The following is a 23,535-nucleotide window of genomic DNA, read 5'->3' as shown; positions in this document are numbered from 1 at the left end:
GTTATCACATGAAAGGCTCTAGTGTAATGTCTTTAAGAATCTAGTATTTAATCATGTATTCGGTAGAAAACACTTGGACAAAAGCTGTGCTAGAGTTGCTGAAGTTCCTCCTCCCTGCTTCTATTCAGCAAGATCCACCATCCTGCCGCTGCCTCCCCAAGGCTCTCCCTCTACCAAGCATTCAATATTCAACATATTGTCATTTCACATATGAGTGAGATCATGTGATACTTATCTTTCTCTGACTGGCTTATTTTGCTTAGCATAAGGGAAAAAAAGAAACATATGAAATACTTTCAACAATAAAGATTTATATATATAATTATTTCTTAAGAGAGAACAATCAGTTCCATTCATCTTTTGTTTTTTTTCATGTTTGTCTGTCATGATCCACTCCACCCATAAATATTCAATTAACTTTTTATAATTTTGGATTAAATTTTCTTCATAGATTTATTAAAAGAGTAATTCCTTACTATTTTTGAATTGAAGATTTTTTTCATTCATATTTAATGATCTGGATACGGTTCATGACTTTGTGCATGAAAGTATCAGATATTTTGGAAAAGTTTTAATCCGGGCCACCAAAAAAAGCATAGTAAAAATTTTAGGATATTAACTAGTTCCATACTGAATTGAATGAGTTAAACTTACTCCCAAAGCATCCATCTAGAACTCTGCAAGGAAGTGATTTACTTATTTTCATGAACTCATTAATGAAGTGCTCATGATACTCTAAGCTTTTACCAAAAATAGAGATGATCCCGTCTCTTTCTGAAGAGACCACCTTCAGTTTCTGTCTAACTACTATTATTAGAACACGGATGCAGTTCATGGTACCTGCCACCCCTAGGGGACAACAAAGCACACCACAAAAAGAAAATATTGGCACAATGGCTGTCTCCACTTAAAATTGCCTAAGAAACAGAAGTTACTGTTGAATAGGTTGATGCTTGCTGGCAGAGTTACGTGAGAAGTTTGAATTGCCTCTTCCTACGTTGTGTCTAGCATGTCAGGCTCACAGGTTCATAGGGGCAGATCTGGTATTCTATCACATCTTCCCTAATTAACTGAAGGTAGCCCAAAGCAACAAGTTCCCTGGTAGTAATACCGTGCGTACCCAGGAAAAATGGTAATATGATAACTTTCTGAAGAGAAGTAATGTTTGTTAGGGGACTAGGCATGCTGCTGATCCTTCCTGAGCTCTGACATGACATTTCCCTTGTAACTACTTATCTGCTGAAGGTAACGTTTATATGCTATAGATTAAAAATGCCTATTCTTTTAAAAGATGAAATCTTTTCTTACATGAGCACCTTTAGGTATTCAATGGAAATCAAATCTGTTAGGAAAATAAAGTTAATTTCCCAGTCCTGAAAATGAGAAATTAGATAGCCAAGCTTGCTGAATTCCTAATGGAATCTGTGAATCTAAATCTTTTTTTTTTTTTTTTGCTGTTACCTATTTACTGCACAGCTATGGTGAAAGGGAAGTTTAAATGCTTCAGCCATTTCTTTTGGGGAAGTTTCTTGTGCGTTTTAAATCCATGGAATTGCAAGGGAAGGGAAAATAATTCTCCTGTAAATTAAGTCGTGATGGTCTTGATGATCTGGTCAGACCAGCTGATACATTCTTCATAAGAATGCAGCACAGCGATCGACTGTCATGAAGATTAACACCCATTTGCTCAGCTAATGAGTGCCACATGCACAGCATAGCCAAGCTCATATTTTCAAAGGTTGTATCCATTTTTATCATCACATCTGGAAGTATATCCAGTGTGTTTTACAGCTGCATGACTGATTTTCATGTTTGTGATTTGTAATCAGTCTCGTTAATTTTTAGTCATATTCCATATATACTGGTGTACTTGGAAATATATGTTATCGGACATCTGGAAAAGTTTCACTTTTCAGGTGTTTATAAATGCATTTCAGCACTGTTTTTCTATTTCTGTGGCTTTAAATGGTTCTCTCTTGCTAATTTTGACATGCATCATATCTTACAAAAGTTAGCCCTTCATAGGTGATAATGCAGTGAAGGTTTGCACAGGGATCACTTTAAAAAAGACACTTTCAGTTACCAAGGGTCACATGACCCTGTTGGTCTTTTGCAGTGCTATGAAAGTGAGAAAAGAGAAATGAATTCATAAAATATTAAATTAAATATTTAAAAATAGCCTTTGGTATATTTTGCTTTGAAATACCTGCATGTGTACTTTTAAAGGATGTCTAAATGATATGTCATGTTATGTTGAGTATCTTCTTTCAAAATAAATCCTGCCCCTCAAGGATATCTATATCCAAAGTAGCTATGCCGTAATGTAGACTATAATAGCCCTTCTGTGCTAAGAAGAACAGGATAGAAATAGATACTGTATGACTAAATGCTGATTGACAGCTCCATCACAGGCATGCTACTTCTTTAGCTAAACTGCAATAAAGAGACTTCATGTCATATCATTCAACAGATAATAAAATAATGTAAACAGATGTTAACCTTGTGGGAGAAAATTGTCTACTCGATTATAATAATAACAAATTTAACATTTACTTTGTTAAATATCTTAAATAAAGATCACAAAAAATAAGTGTTGATTCACAAGGCAAACTTTCTTCTCAATTTTCCTTTTAAATATTGCTTCAAATAGAAAGTAACACTATATCTGGGTGCTCTTTAAATATAAAGACAAAATATTTTCCTAGGCTATAAGAAAATTTTAAATGTAAACGCTGATTGAAATGTCTCCAAGTTACACACTGGAGACAGCTTAAAAGCTCCTATGAAATGAAACTTCACTTCGAAACCTATCAAGGTTTACTGCATTGGTATATTGTTGGAAGAAAAATGCTTGAAGAATTCTCATCATCAAGAGTTTTATAAGAAATAAGTATAATGATTTCAAAAGCAAAGACCTTACCTTTACTACTCAGAGACTTACACATGGCAATGAATGACATCATTATTATGAGTAGCACAGACTCATCTAAATGTACCTTTGGAATCATGAGCCCTCAAGAACTCCTTATCAGTTGCAAGACCTTGTATAAAAATGAATGAAGTAAAAAATAATAATTTAAGCCCCTACTGTTAACCGTTGGTTATGTAACTTTGTCATCTATGCAATATATGCTTTTGAAGTTATTTACTTATGATTTATTTTAATTCTATTGTTATTACTCCTAATAACTATATCTCTAACATAATCAAGTGTTACTATTGGGTCAATTATGACCCACAGAATCTGTGTAATTCATCTTCCATCAAAATTTATGAAAGATTTGATACAAAACACATGGTTATGTCCATTTCTGATATTGTTTCATTCAGATGGCAATACTCTTCCATGATCTTTTTATTAATGTTAAATATATTTTTAAAACAGAAGTTAACAAGTTCTACGGATAAAATTCATATCTGTTGGATCCACGTAAGGGAACTGAATTGAGATATTCACAATGATAGAGCAGAGAGAGTGTAATTAATGGCATCTACACAGAATCATTGGGACATATAAAGTTTCTGAAACTCTGAATTCAGCAATGCCGTCAGTGTTTTGGCTGGCAGCCTATCACCCCCTTTTAACCTGAGCCCAGCTTACTCAGCAAGCTATGGCAAATAACTGCTGAGCTGTCACTGTCTTATTTCAAAATACACCTCCAGTTGAGAGAGGGACATGCTCTTTTACATATGGCAGGGATTTTTGTTTGGGAACTCAATTTTCTGTTATGGGTTTTTTTAAATAAATTTGCAACAGTGGCAAAAAAAAAAAAATCAGAAACTTTGGAAAGGAAGAAAGGAGGGTGAATTCACAGAAAGTGAGATGCAGTATTTCTTTTGGCCAGACACAGAGAAGTTGAGAAACACTCTGTAGGTAGGCCAACAAAATATATCAAGCAGTTCTGAGCTGAAGTCCTTCCATCCAGCCTATAATGCCACTACTACTCACAGCTTTATTCTACTCTCCCATACATTTCTATAGCTGAAGAGGGAGTATTAGAGAGTTGGTGCAGTGGGGCAGGGATTACACTGACTGTGTGTGTATGAGAGGTATGTAAGGGGGAGGGAGAAGAAAATAGTGACAAAAACAATGAGCCATCTCCTAAAGAGTAATGATTATAAGCACAAGGGTCACAAATTCCCTACAATCTGGGACACACTTATGCTTCCAAAACTAACTGCCAAATTGAGTCATGTATAACAGTCAAGCAATATATTTTATTCATTCATTCTACATATATTTATTGAAAAGAACCTGTGTTCAAGACACTTGTGATACTGTGGATACAGTGCTGAACAAGATGAAGATCTTGCCCCCATGAAGCTTACAGTCTGATCAGGAGATATAGATTAACAAGTAAATATACAATGTATTTCAAACAATGATAAATGCTATTAAGAAACATATAGGATAACAAGGGGTTAGGCATTGACAATATTGATGGGAAAGATGGACACTGTTTACTTTTTGTTGTTAATCCTCTCTGGAGGATATTTTTTCCATTGATTTTTTTAGAGAGGATGGAAGGGAAGGAGACAGGAAGACAGAGAGAGAGAGAGAGAGAGAGAGAGAGAGAGAGAGAGAGAGAGAAACATCGATCTGAGAGGGGCACATTGATTAGTTGCCTCTTTGCACACATCTTGACCGGGATGAGGATGGAACCTGCAAACCAGGTATGTGCCCTTTAGTGGGAAATTGAACCTGCCACCCTGCAGTGTTCAGGCTTATGCTCTAACCACTGAACTACACTGGCCAGGGCAACCCAATATTTCCTATTGGGTGACCAGTGAAGATCAATCAGAGGAGGTGCAATATGAATAGAAAAGTCAAAGAAGTTAGGCAATGAGCCACGTAAAGATATTAGGAAGAGTCTGGCTGGTTAGCTCAGTGGTTGAGCATCTACCTATGAACCAGGAGGTCACGGTTCAATTCTGGGTCAGGGCACATACTCAGTCCCTAGAAGGGGTCATGCAGGAGGCAGCCAATCAATGATTCTCTCTCATCATTGATGTTTCTATCTCTCTCTCCCTCTCCCTTCCCCTCTGAAACCAATAAAAATATTTTTAAAAAGATTTTAGGAATAACCTTTATGAAAGAGAATAGCAAATACAAAGGTCCTTAAGCCTAAATAAGTGGTTTCTAACATTAAGGCAAGAAAGTCATTCTTGCTAGAGAAAGAACTAATTAGGGAATAAACGGAAATCATGATAGAAAGTTAGGCAGGGGGCAGATCATACAGGGTTTCATAAGCCACAGGAATGGATTTAACTTTGATCCCAAATGTGATGAGAAACATTAGAGATTTCTCTGTAGTGGAGAGATATGTCACTTATTTCCATTTTAAATGATTCCAAGGATTCTGGTCTGAGCAAATAGATGAATTATGCTGAGGTGCTGAGGTGAAGAAAACTAGAGAAGAACAGGTTGTGAAGAAAGAGTTGGGAAAGGTGCAAGAAAAAGTTCTAATTTACATTAAGTTTTTGATGTGTATTAGACAACAAAAATGGAGTGTTGAGTAGGTTATATATATATATATATATATATATATATATATATATATATATATGCCTAGCAACCAAATGGAGGAACAACCAGAACAACAGGTTGACCAGTCACTATGATGCGCACTGACCACCAGGGGGCAGACACTCAACACAGGAGCTACCCCCTGGTGGTCAGTGCGCTCCTTCAGTGGGAGTACTGCTCAGCTGACCAGGATGAGCAGCACTCCAACAGCGAGCCAATCCCTACAGGCCACACCCCCCACCAGTGCACAAATCTGTGCACCGGGCTGCTAGTTAAATATTAAAAAGTATAGCTCAGGAGAGAAGTTTGTACTGGTGAAAAATATTTAGATATCATCAGTGTTTAGAAGACATATTGAAGGTCATGGGACTAGAAGAGATCAGGTAGAGAGTGACTATATATAGAAAAGAATACCAAGAACTGAGTCAGAGCTCTCTACATAAAGAAGAAGAGGAGCCTGCAATTGAAGCAGAAAGCCACAGGAAGGAAGGAAGGAAGGAAGGAAGGAAGGAAGGAAGGAAGGAAGGAAGGAAGGAAGGAAGGAAGGAAGGAAGGAAGGGAGGGAAGGGAAGGAAGAAAGAAGAGAAGAACCAGTGTGGTATCTCATAAGCTAAGTGAAGAGACTATGTCAATAAACATAGTCTGCCACATTCTGCAAAGACATCAAGTATAAAAATGACTTAGAATAGGATCATTTGATTTGGCAAATGATAGGTATCAATAATACCCTTGCCAATATTTCAATGGTATAGTATGGATAAAAGTCAGACTAGAGAGGCTGTGGAGAGAATGGGAAATGAAGAAGAAAGCAAGGCATTTAATTGGAACCTCTATTTCTTCATTAATAAAATGCAGAGCTTTATAATGCAGAGCTTTATGTAAATAACCCAAGATTCCTTCTATCTAAATATTTTTTTAGATTTTTATTATGAATTTGAGCTCTTTTTATATCTGCTATTTTTTCACACCCTAAATTCCTGACTCATTTCATTCCCTTCCATTGCAATTAAAAATGAGAGAGAGAAAGTTATTGGACATTAACAATTTCTCCCCAAAACTTATTTTTTTTAATTTCACAGGTCAAGCAGCATCCTTATCTGTTAGACTATGCTGATTTTTTTTGGCTGTTATTTTGGATTTGTTGTCATTCACAGGAAAATATTTTCATTTCCTTATTTTCTTAATAAAATATTTTTTAAATGTACTCCTTAAGCCACCTTTACAGAAAATGCAGTAATTGGCAGCATTGCATGAAACTTTAAAATATATCTAACATAGTCTAAGAGGATTAATAAGATGCTATTTTTTCCTGATCCAAAATGAGCAATTGTTGCAATAATTAGATATTTTAAATATAGTTATATTTATCTACAAGATACTTCTATCTTGGTAATATGAGCACTTAAGTCAGTTAATTACTTCCCAATGGAAACAACAGAATGAAAGCCTCCTGTTTAGGTCATATCTTTTATATACTAAGTTTTAAAACTTAACAACTCTGCCCATTCAAGCAGTACTTCTACTATTACTACTACTACTAATAATAAAAATAATAACAATGATGATAATTCGATCAGTTTAGAGTGATCTGTTTGATCTGGTCTACCTTTCAACAGAGTGAAAAGTAAATGGTCAAGCAATGCTTTAGCCACATATTTGCCCATCCTGCATGTGGCCTCTGTCAATATTAAACCACTAGAGGCCTGGTGCACAAAATTTGTGCATGGGGGGGTCCCCTCAGCCCAGCCTGCACCCTCTCCAATCTGGGACCCCTCAGGGGATGTCCAACTGCCGGATTTAAACTGGCAGTCGAACATCCCTCTCACATTCCGGAACCACTGGCTCTTAATTGCTCACCTGCCGGCCTGCCTGATACCCCTAGCTGACCCCCTGATGGCCTGGTCACCCCCACTGCCCCCCCCCGCCAGCCTGGTGGCCCCTCACTGCCCCCCCTGCTGACCTGGTTGCCCCACACAGCCTGCTGTTCAGTCATTTGGTCATCCCTCACTAACCCCCCTGCTGGCCTGGTCGCCCCATGCAGCTTGTTCGGTCGTCTGTTTGGTTGTTTCAGTTGCAACGGTCACTTAGGCTTTTATATATATATATATATATATATATATATATATATATATATATATATATATATTGTTTCTATAAAGCAGATTGAATTATGTTGCTAAGGGAGGGCCTATGATATTGTGATTTATAATAAGAAATATATATTTGGTCTTCTCATTTCTGGCGCAGAGCTAAAAGGCTTGCAATTTCCTTGGTGAAGAGAACTATCAAGATGCCTTTTGTTATGTTAATGAGGTGATCATGGAAGCACCTAAGAATGGGAGCTGATCACCAGAAGAACCAAACCATGTGATTTCAGGGCTGGAACTTTCAGTCTCCCCCACCTCCAACCTCCCCAGAGGGGAGAGGAGCTGGAGATTTACTTCAATAGCCAATGGGCATGATTCCCTCCATAAACACACACACACACACACACACACACACACACACACACCCCACAAAAAGACAGGGTTCCAAGAGCTTCCCGGTAGGTAAGGACTTATATATGAAGGGAGAATGGTGTGCCTGGAGAGGGCATGGTAGCTCCTCCCCTTTTCACCATCCCTGCCCTATGCATTTCTTCCATCTGGCTGCACCTGAGTTATATCCTTTTACAATAGACCAGTGGTGTAGTAAGTACCACTGTTTCTTTGAGTTCTGTGAACCAATATAGCAGATAAATCAAACCCTACTGGGTATCCTGAGAACCTCTGGTTTATAGCCAGTCAGTCAGAAGTATAGGTAACCACCTGGATTTGCAACTGTGATCTGAAGTCCAAGGATGGGTCATTGGAAGCTCCAGTCTATAACTGATTGGTCAGAAACACAGGTAATAATCTAAGCTTGCCACTGGCAACTTAAGTGTGGGGTATGGGGAGGCAGTCATATAGGACTGAACCCTTATCCTATGGAATCTGATTCTATCTCTAGGTAAACAGTATCAGAATTGAGTTGAATTAAGTTGAATTCTCATACACCCTGCTCGTGTTCGAGAATTGCTTGGTATTATGTGGGAAGTCTCCCCCTGCCCCCGACACACACCTTTGACTTGGGTCCAGGAACTTAAAATAGGGCCTGATTGTCCAGCCAACATGGCTCAGAGGTTGAGGTTCGACCTATGAACCAAGAAGTCATGGTTTGATTCCTTGTCAGGGCACATGTCCAGGTTGCAGGCTTGATCCCCAGTGGGTGGCATGCAGGAGGCAGCCGATCAATGATTCTCTTTTATCATTGATGTTTCTATCCCTCTCTCTTCCTCTCCCTTCCTCTCTGAAATCAATAAAAAATACATTTTAATAGGGCCTGATTGAAATTCAAATTGTATATTTAATGTACAATGAATTATGTTCTGATTTGTCAGAAAGATAACCCATTAACATAATTTGGTGGACCCATTTTCCCAAATATTATGGTTTATTCTTTGCTTAGAAACTATTTTTAAATGAAACAAGGTTTATTTTCAGGTCAATCACAAGTAAAATACAATTGTGAATTATATTTGTTTAATATAATATTACTCTTGTATAATATTTTGAGGTATTATGCCTCATTAAAATTTCTAATTTAATTTGAAACTTTTCTGGAAGGTTTTTTTCTTACTTAGAGGAAATTATATTTCTTGTTATTTCAAGTCATGAAAACATAGTTCAAAAATAAGTGATATTATGGAATAATTCAGAAAGTGTTCATAAGAAAAAATAATCAATTGGTCTTTCTGTCAGATTGTACACATTAAGGACTTTTCTCTCAGAACCCAGGTTTAACAAACCAGGACTTTCTAATTAGCCAATAGGTTGGCAGTCACACCCCATCTGCTCTTCCCCCAACTCATATCATACTCAGTCTATCCCTTTCAGACCTCCTGCTGTTCTCCACTTAGCATCCACTTCCTTTCTGCCCCACTCCCAACCCATCCTTGGTGGGGCTGTCAGCTCTGGTTCTTCTGTGATGAGGCACTGAGTTTCATACCAGAGTAAGCCTAAATCCTTTTCCAAGCCATTAACTCTATTTGTTTAAGCCAAGAGTCACAACCCCACCTAAACCCTCTGTATTTTCCCCTAGGTCTTGACCTGTTCTTTTGTGGATATTGCAAGTCCTCCCTCAGTCAGTCACAATAAAATCCAAATAAGGGTTAAATCCTGACTCTACTTGGATTTGAAAACTTTCCCTGCTCTAGATGCACACAGAGAAAGACTCCAAGCTACAAGAACAGAATCCAATAGAATATCTCGTTCCCTAGGCATGTGCAAGGATGGATTAAAGCTAAACATGGCTCAAATCAATCAAAACTTTAGACTCCTGAAAACTGCTCTTTGATCCTGGGCAGCTGATGCAGCTTGCTATTAGGGGAAAATCTATGAACTGAGAAAGCTACCATTAATTTTTAAAAAATATAACCATCATATCTGATGTAACCATAGATTATTGTAGGATAATGCTATGTTCCTTAAAATATGTTGGATAAATTAATATTTGACAATGAGAATATATTGCTGGTCAATTTTGTTTTTAATAGCAAATAATATTTATTGTGCTTTAATTCATTTATATTCACATATGGTGTGCATCATTGCACTTTTCCTTAACTTGCCTATATTTTAGTGTTTCGTTAGCTAATAATGGTGTTGATGCCAAAATAAAGTTTTGGTGTATGGAGTGGATTGTAACTCAGCTGCTGAAATTCGCCATCTTATTTTTCCATGTGTCTTAAAAAAACAGGAGTCTTCCCTATTGCTCATAGCTCTTATATATTGTAAGAGATGGAGCAAGATTACAATCTAGTTAGTAGAAGAAAATACTACCCTAAGTTATAGGAAATTTGATTTCCTGTTTCCGTTTGATCTGACATTTTGTAAATTTTAACACATTGCATCATTTCATACTTTCCTTTTATTGATTTTATAGAGGAAGGGAGAGGCAGAAAGAGATAGAAACATCAATGATAAGAGAGAATCATTGATTAGCTGCCTCCTGCACGCCCCCTACCGGGGATTGAGCCCACAACCCGGGTATGTGCCCTTGATCAGAATCGAACCTGGGACCCTTCAGTCTGCAGGCCGATGCTCTATCCACTGAGCCAAACCAGCTAGGGCCATACCTTCATTTTTAATTAAGATAATTATTTATCATTTCTAGAAAGTATACAAAGCTTTTCCAAAATACTCTGGAACATTCTTTACCCAGGGATTGTTTCTTTTTTCTTAAAAGAAAAAATTCAAACTTTGAAACTGTTTGGCTGCTCCTCAAGGAGTATGTTTATAGCAGCAGGATCTTTCGAGTCCTCCTCACTTGCTGCTAGCTATGAAGTGGCAGATTGGTCCAGATTCTGACTTAAATGTCTTGGGTAAGAAAACTCAGAAGGTGAATGTTCAGTGGGGCCTCCCTATACTAAAAGCTGCTGCTTAACTGGCAGTAAATGTAGCAGCAAAATTAGAGCCTGTAAGAAAATGGATTTTTAAAATGCCTTGAACATGAGCATAAATTATGAACAAAGATCAACTGCCACATGCTTTCAAATCTTCTTTTTCCAAAAACAAGTGATATGTAATTTCTGATTTTACAATAAGAAAGGTTATTTACTTGCTTATTTATTTATTGCTCTTCAGTCAACAGATGTTCAATAATGTCGCTGGGTGATTACCAACACAGCCTGCTTATTTTCTGAGCAGGCTAAACTCTAAACTTACCTCCGTGCTCACTGTCTTTGACCTGCCCTATAGAGCCCAGGAATCATGCAGAATAAGCACTGATTAAGTAAAACCACAGAAATATTATTTCGGATTATATGCCAGTCAGGCACGATCTGGTAGTGACTCTCCAGGCTGTGACAGATAGAAACACTTAACTGTGATTGTGTATGATGTCCTGTGAGTAAGAATGTGGTTGTGTTCATTATTCTGTTTACATCAGGAACTTGTACAGAAAAAAAATCACTTCACTTTTAGATGATAATTCTCTCTGACCTTTCCTAGTGCCTGCAGAGAACAGATCATGCAATGATTGTATCAGGCGTGCGTGCGCGCGCGCGCATACACACACACCCACACACTTCACACAATGTAAACTGGGTGTTCAAAATATATACCCAGATGTATATATTTAAATTACAAAGATGTATATATTTAAATTTTTGGTTTTTGAATCTAAGATGACATTGATTTTGCAGTAGTAGAATTGCTTTCTTTTTTCATTTAAACTTGAACTAAATAAATGGTAACATGATTATTTTTTTTTTTAGTCCAGGAGAAAAATAACCTAATAAATAAGCATGAAGGCATATTTGTATTGGTAGGTTATTTTGTGGTTATCCATCAAATAGATGGATCTTGTCGAAGATATCTACTAATAATTCTCTTTTATTATGTATAGAAAACGTGCACTTCACCAAATTACTTCTGCCAGTTTTCTATACATACAGTAAAGGATTTCAGAAATTAACTCAGTAGAGCTCTTTGTTAAAATTTGTCATTTATCTATTAAAATTCTTCAGCTTTTGTCAGACAATGTACTTAGCTCTGTAATAAGAGTCCCTGAAGATATGTGTGTGATTTGTCAAAAGAGAGACAAAAAGTGTATTAAACTCTAAAATGTCAGCAATCAGGAATTTCAACAGACTTTAGTAAATTTACATAGAATGAATAGAAATCTTTGATATTAATAAATTTAGCTCGGGGGAGTACAATAGATGGGGCAAAGAATGATAATTTGAATATAATTTCAACTTCACTTCTTCAACATTCAAAATTATTATGGATAAATGTATGCTAGAGTCTAAATAACAAATGTAATTGTTTATCAACACCCCAAAATTTCAGAGTGAGAGTATTTTTTCTGAAGTGAACTATTAAAATATATAATTTTTCACTTTATTTTCTTCAGCACAAGGACTGATGTTAAATGAGACAGGACATAGTACATATTATAAGGTTGCCTGGCAAACAGTGGATATGAAGCAAGTAAGTTGTCTATAATGAATCCCAAAATGTGTTCTATTAGTGTACTAGGACCAAGCTGCCTTAACAAAACACCATAGCCTGGTGGTTTAAACAAAAGAAATATATTTCCTCAGTTCTGGAGGCTAGAAGTCCAAGATCATGGTTTAATATCTTCTAAGACCTCTTTCTTTGCATTGCAGATGGGCATCTTCTCACTGTGCCCTCTTATGATTTGTTCCTCTGTGTACATGCATCCATTATATTTCATTGTGTGCTCAATTTTTTTTTTCTTGTAAGAATATCAGTCAGATTGGATTAGGACCCATTATGGTTCACTGTAATTTAATCACACCTTTAAAGGCCTTGTCTTCAAATACAGCTAATTTCTAAGGTAGTGGGGCTTCAACAGATACATTTGGCGAGGAAAATTGTTCAGCCAATGCCATATGCCTTCTGGAGTTAGGAAGTTTAAGGCTTTTGGGTACCAAGATCTTGGCAGTGCCCTATAGCAATCAGAGGTGGGACTCCTGCTTACACATTGGTAGGACCAAGAGAAGTCCTATTCGTGGATATGGGTGGAAGGGAAGTTTACCTGGAAGACTTTAAAGCCTATACATGCTTTGATCACATCTCTTTCTTTCCCTGCCCGAGCAGACTGTTTCAGGGCATGAAAGGAGTGTCAGAAGGTAGGGTTACCTTTTCATAGCTTTAACTAGAGGCCCGGTGCAGCACGACATTTGTGCTCAGCAGGGGAGGTCCCTCAGCCCAGCCTGCACCTTCTCACAGTCTGGGACCCCTTGGGGCATGTTGCAGAGGCGGGAGAGGCTCCCACCACCACCACTGCACTCGCCAGTCATGAACCTGCCCCTATGGGAGCGCACTGACCATCAGGGGGCAACTCCTGCTTTGAGCATCTGCCCCCTGGTGGTCAGTGCTTGTCATAATGACCGGTTGTTCTGCCGTTTGGTCAATTTGCATAGTAGCCTTTTATTATATAGGATTCCAATCTTGCATTTCCCACGGACTACAGAGAGTCTCTGAGTATGAAATTCTCCACATCCTTCATCTCTTTTTTCTAGTCCCTTCTTTCCATGATGTTTTGTTTTTCTCTTCCCAGTTAGAATGCCAACCAGTTTATTACTGTGGAACAGTGAGCATGTTTTTTTTTTTTTTGGGGGGGGGGGTGGAGGGGAGTGGAGCAGGATCATGCACAGTTCAGTATGTGAAAAGAAGAAAGATATTTTCCTTTTTTATTCCTTAATTGCTTCCTTGAACTGATCACATGTGAAAATATATTAAATTACACAACATGATAACATTTTCCCTTAGAACTGAATTTCTGGTTGGGGGAAGTTGTGGAACAGGAAAAGAAAAAAATGAAAAATGTTAGCACAACTTACTTTGGCATTTAACATTTTATATTGGCACCATTATTTTATAAGTTTTATATTGGACCTTACCTCATGATAAAGGCTTCTTCACTTGTAAAACTAATTTATTTATAAGTAGCTGAACATTATTGAAAACAACAGCAGCAAACACATAGAGTTTACTATGTGTTGGACTCTGTACTAAACATTTTACAAATACTAACACTTTCGTTCTCACATCATGCCTAGTAGAGTTTATCATAGTTCTTGTGTCTGTTTTATAGATGAAGAAATTGAGGCACAGAGAGGTTAATTGATGACACAGGGACATAAGAACTAGCAGAGCCAAAAACTGCACCCAGGCAGTTTTCAGTCATTACTTAATGCCTCTGCAATAAAAAGATATATTCCATTACTTAATGCCTCTGCAATAAAAAGATGTATTCATGAAAAATGGTAATTCTAATTTTTAAAACAGGTCTGCTGTAACATTAAGGAAAAAGACAATTTTTTTCAGAAAGGGAAACATGTTTGCTGAAGCTAGGACCCCATGGTAAGGAAATACAGGCCTGTGAACTGAAGCTTCCCCCTGTTGGGTACTTGCCAACAATTTCTGCATATCCTATTTGTCCTAACACATTGTGGCTCCTTATAAACCAACCAGAACAGAAATCACCCCTGCTTAGGTATTTAATATCTAGGACTTTAGAATTATAAGGCTAATTTCCATAATAAATTTAAAAAATTTTTAAATAAAATTTGTCTTTTCCACGACTGTTCAATTCACTGAAGCACTTTTATGTGTCCTTAAAAAAGTCTGAATGTTCAAATTGTTGCTTTATTAATCAATATGGTTGATATAAAAATAGATTTGATGCCCAGCTGGTGTGGCTCAGCAGTTGAACATCAACCCAGGAACCAGGAGGTCACCTGTATGATCCCCAATCAGGGCACATGCCTGAGTTGTGGGCTCGATCTTTAGTAGGGGGTGTGCAGGAGGCAGCCAATAGATCAGTGATGTTTCTCTCTCTTTGATGCTTCCATCTCACTATTCCTCTCCCTCCCTCTCTCTCTAAAAATCAATAAAAACATATAAAAATAGATTTGGCACAAAGATTGACCATAATTTTTGTTCAGAGAAGCTATACTGATGGATTAGACTCTAGCCAGTAGTCTTTACTGCATTTTATATATGTATAAGACTATTCCAGAAGGTTTACTAGCCAGTTTGAGCAAAGTATGTTAGTACTCCATTCATTCATCTGCATTTCCTAGTTTCCTTGACAGTTATGTTGGAACCATAAGACAATTTTAGGCTGTGGACTATTAGCAGAAATGTCACTTCTGGGTCTAGGCTTTTAAAAACAGGTATGGCCCCTCTATTCTCTACTTCTTCTGCTGTGACCTTAGAGTTTGTGTGTTGCAAATGGGGCCATTACAAGATGACAGAGCCTTCTATGTATCCTTTCTATCCCATATTGGACATGTAGGATTTGATGTGTTGAGCCACTGAGACTTGGGGATTGATTTGTTACCACTATCTAAATTAGCCATATCTAATGAAACTGAATATGACTTCACTTGGAAAAATGTGAAAGGTAGGGGTGGGATGACAGTGGACTTTCCGTACATATTTTCTGCATCTAAAATCCTATCACTTGACTTTGGGAAGTGGGTACAAAATGCAATATACAGATGATGTATCATAGATTTGTACACTTGTATAATCTTATTAACCAATGTCACCCCAATAAATTTAATTTTAAAAATTAAAAATAAATAAAATCATATCCCTTAAAGATCCAAAGAAGTATATTTTTTTAATTGTTCTAAGTGTTCTCTTCAACTCAAATAGCTGACATCTTGGAATAGATGCTATGAAATGTGTAGATAATGGTCGTTACAGACAAGAGAAATTGAAGGGAAAAAATACTCGTGACAAGAAAAATTTGTGCCAAACTCACCTGGTTTTAAATCCCTGTGCCTAGAGAAATTTCTTCCTTGCCTAAATTCACTTTCATTCTGTGGCCAACTATTGTGCTAAAGAGTTGGCTTCAATTCAATGGCTGCAGTGACATAACACTCAGATCTTTTAGGACCAGGGTGTTCATTTCTTCCAGTCACGGGATGTTCCCTGCTGAGAGCTCATAGTGGAGTCCCTCCCTAGGAATAATACCTGACTGACGATCACTGCCTGCCTCCAATATGCCCCTTCCCCAAGGCAGCTACTTCCAAAGACCTGTGAACATGGTAAGCACAAAGGCCTTTGTACCCACCACATTCACACATCCTGGTGGCTGGAGGTAGTGAACACCTTGGTCCTAAAATCCCTAAAAGGGTTCCCAGTGTTGAGCCACAACAGCCACAGGATGACTGTGAAATTAGGCAAGGACAAAATTTCACTGGGTACAGGTAGTTAAAGTCAAGTTAACTTTGGCTCAGTTTTTTCTTGTTTCAAGTAGTCTTTCTTGCTTAAGAGGTAAACTGAGGCATATTAAAAATGTTAAGAGTTTATTTGAGCAAAAATCTGTTTGAGTCCATCAGCATCCAACCTATCAGATACAAAGGAGCTCTGAGGAGCTGTAGAAAATGGAAGACATTTTTTATAGCCATCCTATCTAATAAAAGAGTAATATGCAAATAGACCTTACCTCTGCTAAACCCACAAGCCATGCCCACCAGCCAATCAGGAGTGAGTATGCAAATTAACCCAACCAAGATGGCTGCGGCCTCGGAGCGAACAGGAGGCTTGGGTTTCCCCGCCAATGGAGGAATCCAAGCTTCCTGCACACCCTGGCTGGCCCCGGCCTCTGCTCAAGGCTACAAAGTTTCAATTATAGAAGATAAATAAATCCCAGATACCAGGGCCTCTGCTTGGGTCGCCAGGGGTCGTGGCCGGCCTGCAAACCACCACAGGCCCCTCGCTCAGGCCGCCTCATGCCCCAAGGGAACCCCCACTCTGATCCAGGACACTGTTCAGGGCAAACCAGCTGGCCCCCACCCATGCAGCAGGCCTCTATCCTATCTAATAAAAGACTAATATGCAAATTGACCATCACTTCAAACACACAAGATGGCTGTCCCCATGTGGTCAAAGTTGGTTGCTCCCATGTGGACACAAGATGGCTGCCACAAGATGGCCAGCAGGGGAGGGCAGTTGGGAGGGACCAGGCCTGCAAGGGAGGGCAGTTGAGGGCAATCAACCCTGCAGGGGAGAACAGTTAGGGGTGACCAGGCCGGCAGAGGAGGAAAGTTGGGGGCGACCGGGCCTGCAGGGATGGGCAGTTGAGGGGGGGACCCAGGCCTGCAGGGGAGAGCAGTTGGGGGGGACCAGGCCTGCAGGGGAGGACAGTTAGGGGTGACCAGGCCTGCAGGGGAGGGCAGTTAGGGTCAAACATGCTGGCAGGGGAGCAATTAGGCATCAATCAGGCTGGCAGGGGAGTGGTTAGGGGATGATCAGGCTGGCAAGCAGAAGCGGTAGGGGCAATCAGGAAGGCAGGCAGGTGAGCAGTCGGATCAGGCCTAAACGGCAGTTGGACATCCCTCGAGGGGTCCCAGATTGGATAGGGTGAAGGCTGGGCTGAGGGACACCCCTCCCCCATGCACGAATTTCATACACCAGGCCTCTAGTAGGGAGTATAAGTAAGGAAGGTATATGAGGTAGGAAAATAGGTTGGTTATTGCAAAACTACTTTTCTCTAGGGGATGGCAGGGACCTATCTGGCAAATAAACTAGTGCTGATCAGGTGACTCCTGACTGATTTAAGATTCCATTTTTGGAGAGCTGAAATTATTATTAAATCAAGTTGGTTTGGTGCCATGGGGCTTAGCATAAACAACTCCATCTGGGGCTTGTTATCTTGCTTATAGGATCTTTAATGTTAACACCTTACATTATACAAGATACATTTGCCAAAACTAAGGAATGAACAAATGAACAATGGTATCTAACTACTAGTATGAACCTCTAGACTTCATTCAGTTTTCACCTGTCTGTTTGTGTGTGTGTGTGTGTGTGTGTGCATTTTAAATTTACTCTACTGTTCTAGAATCAAAGCCAGGATACTACAGCAATATATTGAGATAACAATCATTTTTCATTGAGAAAGTTAAAACATATTGATATATGTATATGTCTATATATACAAATAACCATTGAAGTGATTAAAAATATAGAAAGGTTAACAAATATAGGAAATATTTTTTAAACTTACATAAAAATAGCATACCATCTGATACTAACTAGCTGTGTGACATTATACATATTTATTTACTTCTCTGGGCCTTGATCAACATAGCTATAAATAAGGTGGGGTTAAAATAGATGATTTCTTGGGTTATTTCCATTTCATACATTCTAGGCTTCAATACTGTTAAAGATGGCACAAAATTTTGCAAAGCCCTGTAAAGAACATTTCCTGTTTGATAATTATAACTGGAACAGAACTTTTCTAATTACTATGAATGAAGTACATATACCTCCATAACCTTGTTGAAGTTTTGTTATAATTTTTATTGTTAATTTGAATTTTTAAAAATATCACCCATAGCTCCCTTGAGCAACCAGCAAAATCAAAGATTGAGATAAAAGAAGAAGGAAGTACATTTGAGAAATGAAGGAAAAATTTTAGGTAATTTGAGGAATGTTTAGTGCAGAAGGAGAAGTTTCTTAAAGGTTCATAACTCATTAGTTAAGTATATTTGTGTTGGGTTAGCAAAGAACTACCCTATATTAGTAGAGGTGATAATTAGAAAGCCTCATAAGATACTGCATTTTAATCAACACTTAACAATTTATTTTTTGTAAACATGAAGCTAGTTCAACAGGTCAAAATGAGAATAATTATAACGAAGAAGAATATTTACTTCTTGAAAATAATTTATGCTAATCTTTAGGCATGTTATTGCAGAAGAAGAAAGAAAATACATCAAGAAGTACAGTACATGCTTTAATTCACATTCCTTACAGTGTGAGAGTCATTTACTGAAACTCTACTTGTAATAGCTAATGCTAATATGTTAATAAACATTAACTTAAGTATGAACACTAAGTGCAAAACCTTGTTTGCAAAAGAAAGGCTGTACTATAAAAAGTGATTACTTATGTATATTCTAAAATTATCAATGGCTGTTTTAAGTATTTTTATCTGAACCCATTTATTTAGAAAAACAAATTACAAAAATTTTTAGCAATGAGCATGTTTTCTTTCCCTAATTTTTAAAAAGCATTTTAAATATTGGTCATCTTGCATAAAGAAAATGTATGGAAATTTGTACGTTATCCATATACCTGTATGCGCAAGTCATTATATTTTAAGGAAGTGAGTCATTTGGATATAACTCTGCTAAAAGCTTTCTGTCATTTGTTGTTGGGTGTTTTTGTTTGTTTGTTTGTTTTTAAATATATTTTCTATTGATTTTAGAGAGAGAAGAAGGGAGAGGGATAGAGAGATAGAAACATCGATGAGAGAGAAACATCTATGTGCTGCCCCCTGCATGCCCCCTACTAGAGATTGAGCTCACAACTTGGGCATGTGCCCCAACCAGGAATAGAACCAGCGACCTCTTGGTTCATGGATCGATGCTCAACTGCTGAGGCACACTGGCAGGGCAGCTTCTGTCATTTGTAGATGGGTACAATGTCCATAAACATCATGGAACTTAATTTATTTAAAGAATGATAGTATTTGGGTGTTCTACCTAACCTATCCAAGCCACAAAATCTATAGTGAAATCTTTTAGGTGCCAGAAGTTCTGAGGTGTCAGTGGGTGTATGTGTGCATGAGTGTTTGCTCATGCACACATGTGTTAGGGAAAGGCTGTAATCTCCTTGGGAGCTCTGCAGCTTTTCAAATGTAGGCATGAGTCCTCTTTAGCTCTGGATATTTTCAGGTTGGAAGAGAAATGTTATGGGCATGGTTCTTCATGGTAGATGGTTCTTTTTTTTTCCCTGGGAGAAACTGCAGGCCATTGGAAAGGAATCAAGTTTGCAGCTACTTCTCAAACATAGTCAAACTTTATAGTTCAATTAAAACCAAAAATGGGGTCCTCTCTTATAGAATAAATTATCTTTGTGATATGACTGGCTCAAATCGGTTACTTAAGCATCACATAGGAACAATAGTTGGATACTTCAAAATGGTAGGTGACATTCAAATCTTTTACATTTGGCTTTGTAATTCATGATGTTATTATTTTTCAGCACATTTGCTTGCCTAATTGTGTTTTGCTTGGATTCATATTTAAAAGAGTTTTCCTTCCCTGAGAACACACCAGCTGGGTAGTGGGAGGAAAGGTCCTCAGAGCTAACCAAGCAGTGGGGCAATGCAGCTTTAACATTCAAAATTAGTCATGAATAATTCACAAAGTAGAGAATCCACCCATGGATAAACAAAAGGTACTGGAATCATCCCAGGATTATTGTAACCCACATACCAATTCTTAGAGTACTAAATTTTTCTTTACTTTTATTTTTACACTGGTTAACAGATACACTGAGATATTTTATTTAAGGATCTTGAATAGAAATTGATAGTTCTTTAAAAACAAAAAGAAATAATAATATTTACTTTTGGTTATAGGGGTTTTTTTTTATTAGAAAGAGAGGTCTCTCATATGTATGTGTAAATAGCTAATAAAGCACAAGGTGAATATGTCATCAGGATCTAATAACTGGATATTGGATTTTCATCTAATTTGTTATTCAACTAGGAGACAATTGTTTTGTTCCTCTGTGCTTCAGTTACTTCCTCCAGAGTGAAGATGAAAATAAGAAAACCTTTAGAAGACATTGTGAGGCTATATTCCCAGAAATGGGATCACTGGGTCAAATGGCAGTTCCATTTTTAATTGTTTGAGGAAACACCATACTGTTTTTTTCACAGTGGCTGCACCAGTTTGCATTCCCACCAGCAGTGCATGAGGGTTCCTTTTTCTCCACATCCTTACCAGCACTTGTCCTTTGTTGATTTGTTGATGATAGCCATTCTGACAGGTGTGAGATGGTACCTCATTGTTGTTTTGATTTGCATCTCTCAGATGATTAGTGACTTTGAGCATGTTTTCATATGTCTCTTGGCCTTCTATATGTCCTCTGTAGAAAAGTGTCTATTTGGGTCCTTTGCCCATTTTTTGATTGGTTTGTTTATCTTCCTTTTGTTAAGTTGTATGAGTTCCCTATAAATTTTGGAGATTAAACCCTTATCAGAGATAATATTGGCAAGTATGTTCTCCCATGCAGTGGGCTCTCTTTTTGCTTTGTTGATGGTTTCTTTTGCTGTGCAGAAGCTCTTTATTATGATGTAGTCCCATTTGTTTCTTTTCTCCTTAGTTTCCATTGTCCTAGGAGCAGTATTGGTAAAGATATTGCTAAGACAAATGTCTGCTATTTTTCTGCCTATAGCTTCTTCTAAGATTTTTATGGTTTCCCATCTTACATTTAGGTCCTTTATCCATTTTGAGTTTATTTTTGTGTATGGTGTAAGTTGGTGGTCTAGTTTCATTTTTTTGCATGTATTTGTCCAATTTTCCCAACACCATTTATTGAAGAGACTGTCTTGACTCCATTGTATGCTTTTGCCTCCTTTGTCAAATATTAATTGAACATAATGGCTTGGGTCGATTTCTGGTTTCTCTGTTCTGTTTCATTGGTCTATGTGTCTGTTCTTGTGCTAGTACCAGGCTGTTTTGAGAACAGTGGCTTTGTAGTATAGTTTGATATCTGGTATTGTGATCCCTTCAACTTTGTTCTTCTTTCTCAAGACTGCTGCTGTTACTTGGGGTCTTTTTTTATTCCAGATGAATTTTTGGAGAGTTTGTTCTAGGTCTTTGAAGTATGCAGTTGGTATTTTAATGGGGATTGCATTGAATCTATAGATTGATTCTACCAATGCATGAATACAGTGTATTCTTCTACTTGTTTATATCTCCCTCCATCTCCTGTAGTTTTCTGAGTACAGGTCTTTTAGTGATCCCACTTCTAGGAATATATCCTAAAAAACCCAAAACCAATCAGAAAGAATATATTCACCAAAATGCTCATAGTAGCACTATTTACAATAGCTAAGATCTGGAAACAATCCAACTGCCCATAACTAGATGAGTGGATAAAAAAAAACAAACCGTGGTACATTTACACTATGGAATGCTATGCAGCTGTAAAAAATAAACCTCTTACCCTGGGAGAATATTATGCTAAGCAATATAAGCCAGTCAAAGACAAGTATTACATGATCTCATTAATATGTAGAATCTAAAGAACAAAATAAACTCATAAACAAAATGTATCCAGAGACATAGAAGCATGGAACAGACTGATGAATCTCAGAGGGAAAGTCTGGGTGGGGGTGGGGGGAGAGATTAACCAAATAACTTATATGCACATGTGCATAATCCATGGACACAAACAAGAATGTGGTGATGGCCTGGCAAGGGTACAGGGTGGAGAGGGTCAATGGGGTAAAACAGGGGACATCTGTAATACTTCATACAATAAAGATAAATCTAGATTTTAATATCCTTGAGCCTGGGCAAGTGCACAAGTCTTTTTTTAAAAAGAAACATGGTTTACTTGCACAAAACTGATCAGTTTTGAGAGATCATTAATGCCCTTGAAGTGGTTTTTGTGGGTGTGAAACAAATGGTGAGAATTTGAATTGGTCCCTCTTATTATAGTATTGAAATTAAGTCTACTTAATTTATCAAGTCATGTTCATGCCCTGATTTTATATACTTGTATCTATCAATAAACGTTGTGATACTTGAAAAATAAAATAAAATAAAAATACATTGTGAGAGTTACTAAGATAGCATAGGTGTCTGAAATCAATAGTGTTACTATAGCCGAAAACCGGTTTGGCTCAGTGGATAGAGCGTCAGCCTGCGGACTGAAAAGTCCCGGGTTCGATCCCGGTCAAGGGCATGTACCTTGGTTGCGGGCACATCCCCGGTGGGAGGTGTGCAGGAGGCAGCTGATCGATGTTTCTCTCTCATCGATGTTTCTAACTCTCTATCTCTCTCCCTTCCTCTCTGTGAAATATCAATAAAATATATTTAAAAAAAAATAGTGTTACTATAACTGCTTTGGCTTTATTTTTTCTTGCATATTTCCATTGCCATATATCAGCTCATTTAGGATGCTAGAATAATTGTTGCTATCGTTATTATTTTATATTCACTGGATAATAGCAGTATTTCTTTGTAAAACACAACACATTGAGGAAAATAACTTCCTGTCCTGGGGAGAATGCAGGGTATTGAACTACAAGAACAATAAACAAATCTCAGAAACACAAATACTGTGCAGTAGCAAGTTACTCCATCAAAAATAAAAAAGTGATGCCTCCTTTTCTCTTCCTATTAAAATTGCTTTCTTATTTGAATAAGTGAAGAAATACAGGTATGTCAACGTTCAGATGTCGTATATTTGAAGTCTGCAAAATACTTTCCTCTTTTGTGGACCATTTTAAGGGAGTTGGTGCATTTAAAATTAAAATTATAGTCCACTAACGGAACTTGTCTGGTTCTGTTTCCAACCTATTTTTCATTCTGGGTATATACACACATATAGATTTAAAAAAAAACACAAAACCACACACCTTTAGTTGAAACAGTGCTCAACTTCCTTCCTCTCACACTAATTCCTTCC

Source organism: Plecotus auritus (genome assembly GCF_963455305.1).
Source record: "Plecotus auritus genome assembly, chromosome: 1".
Classification (NCBI taxonomy): domain Eukaryota; kingdom Metazoa; phylum Chordata; class Mammalia; order Chiroptera; family Vespertilionidae; genus Plecotus; species Plecotus auritus.
This window is presented reverse-complemented; position numbering follows the sequence as displayed.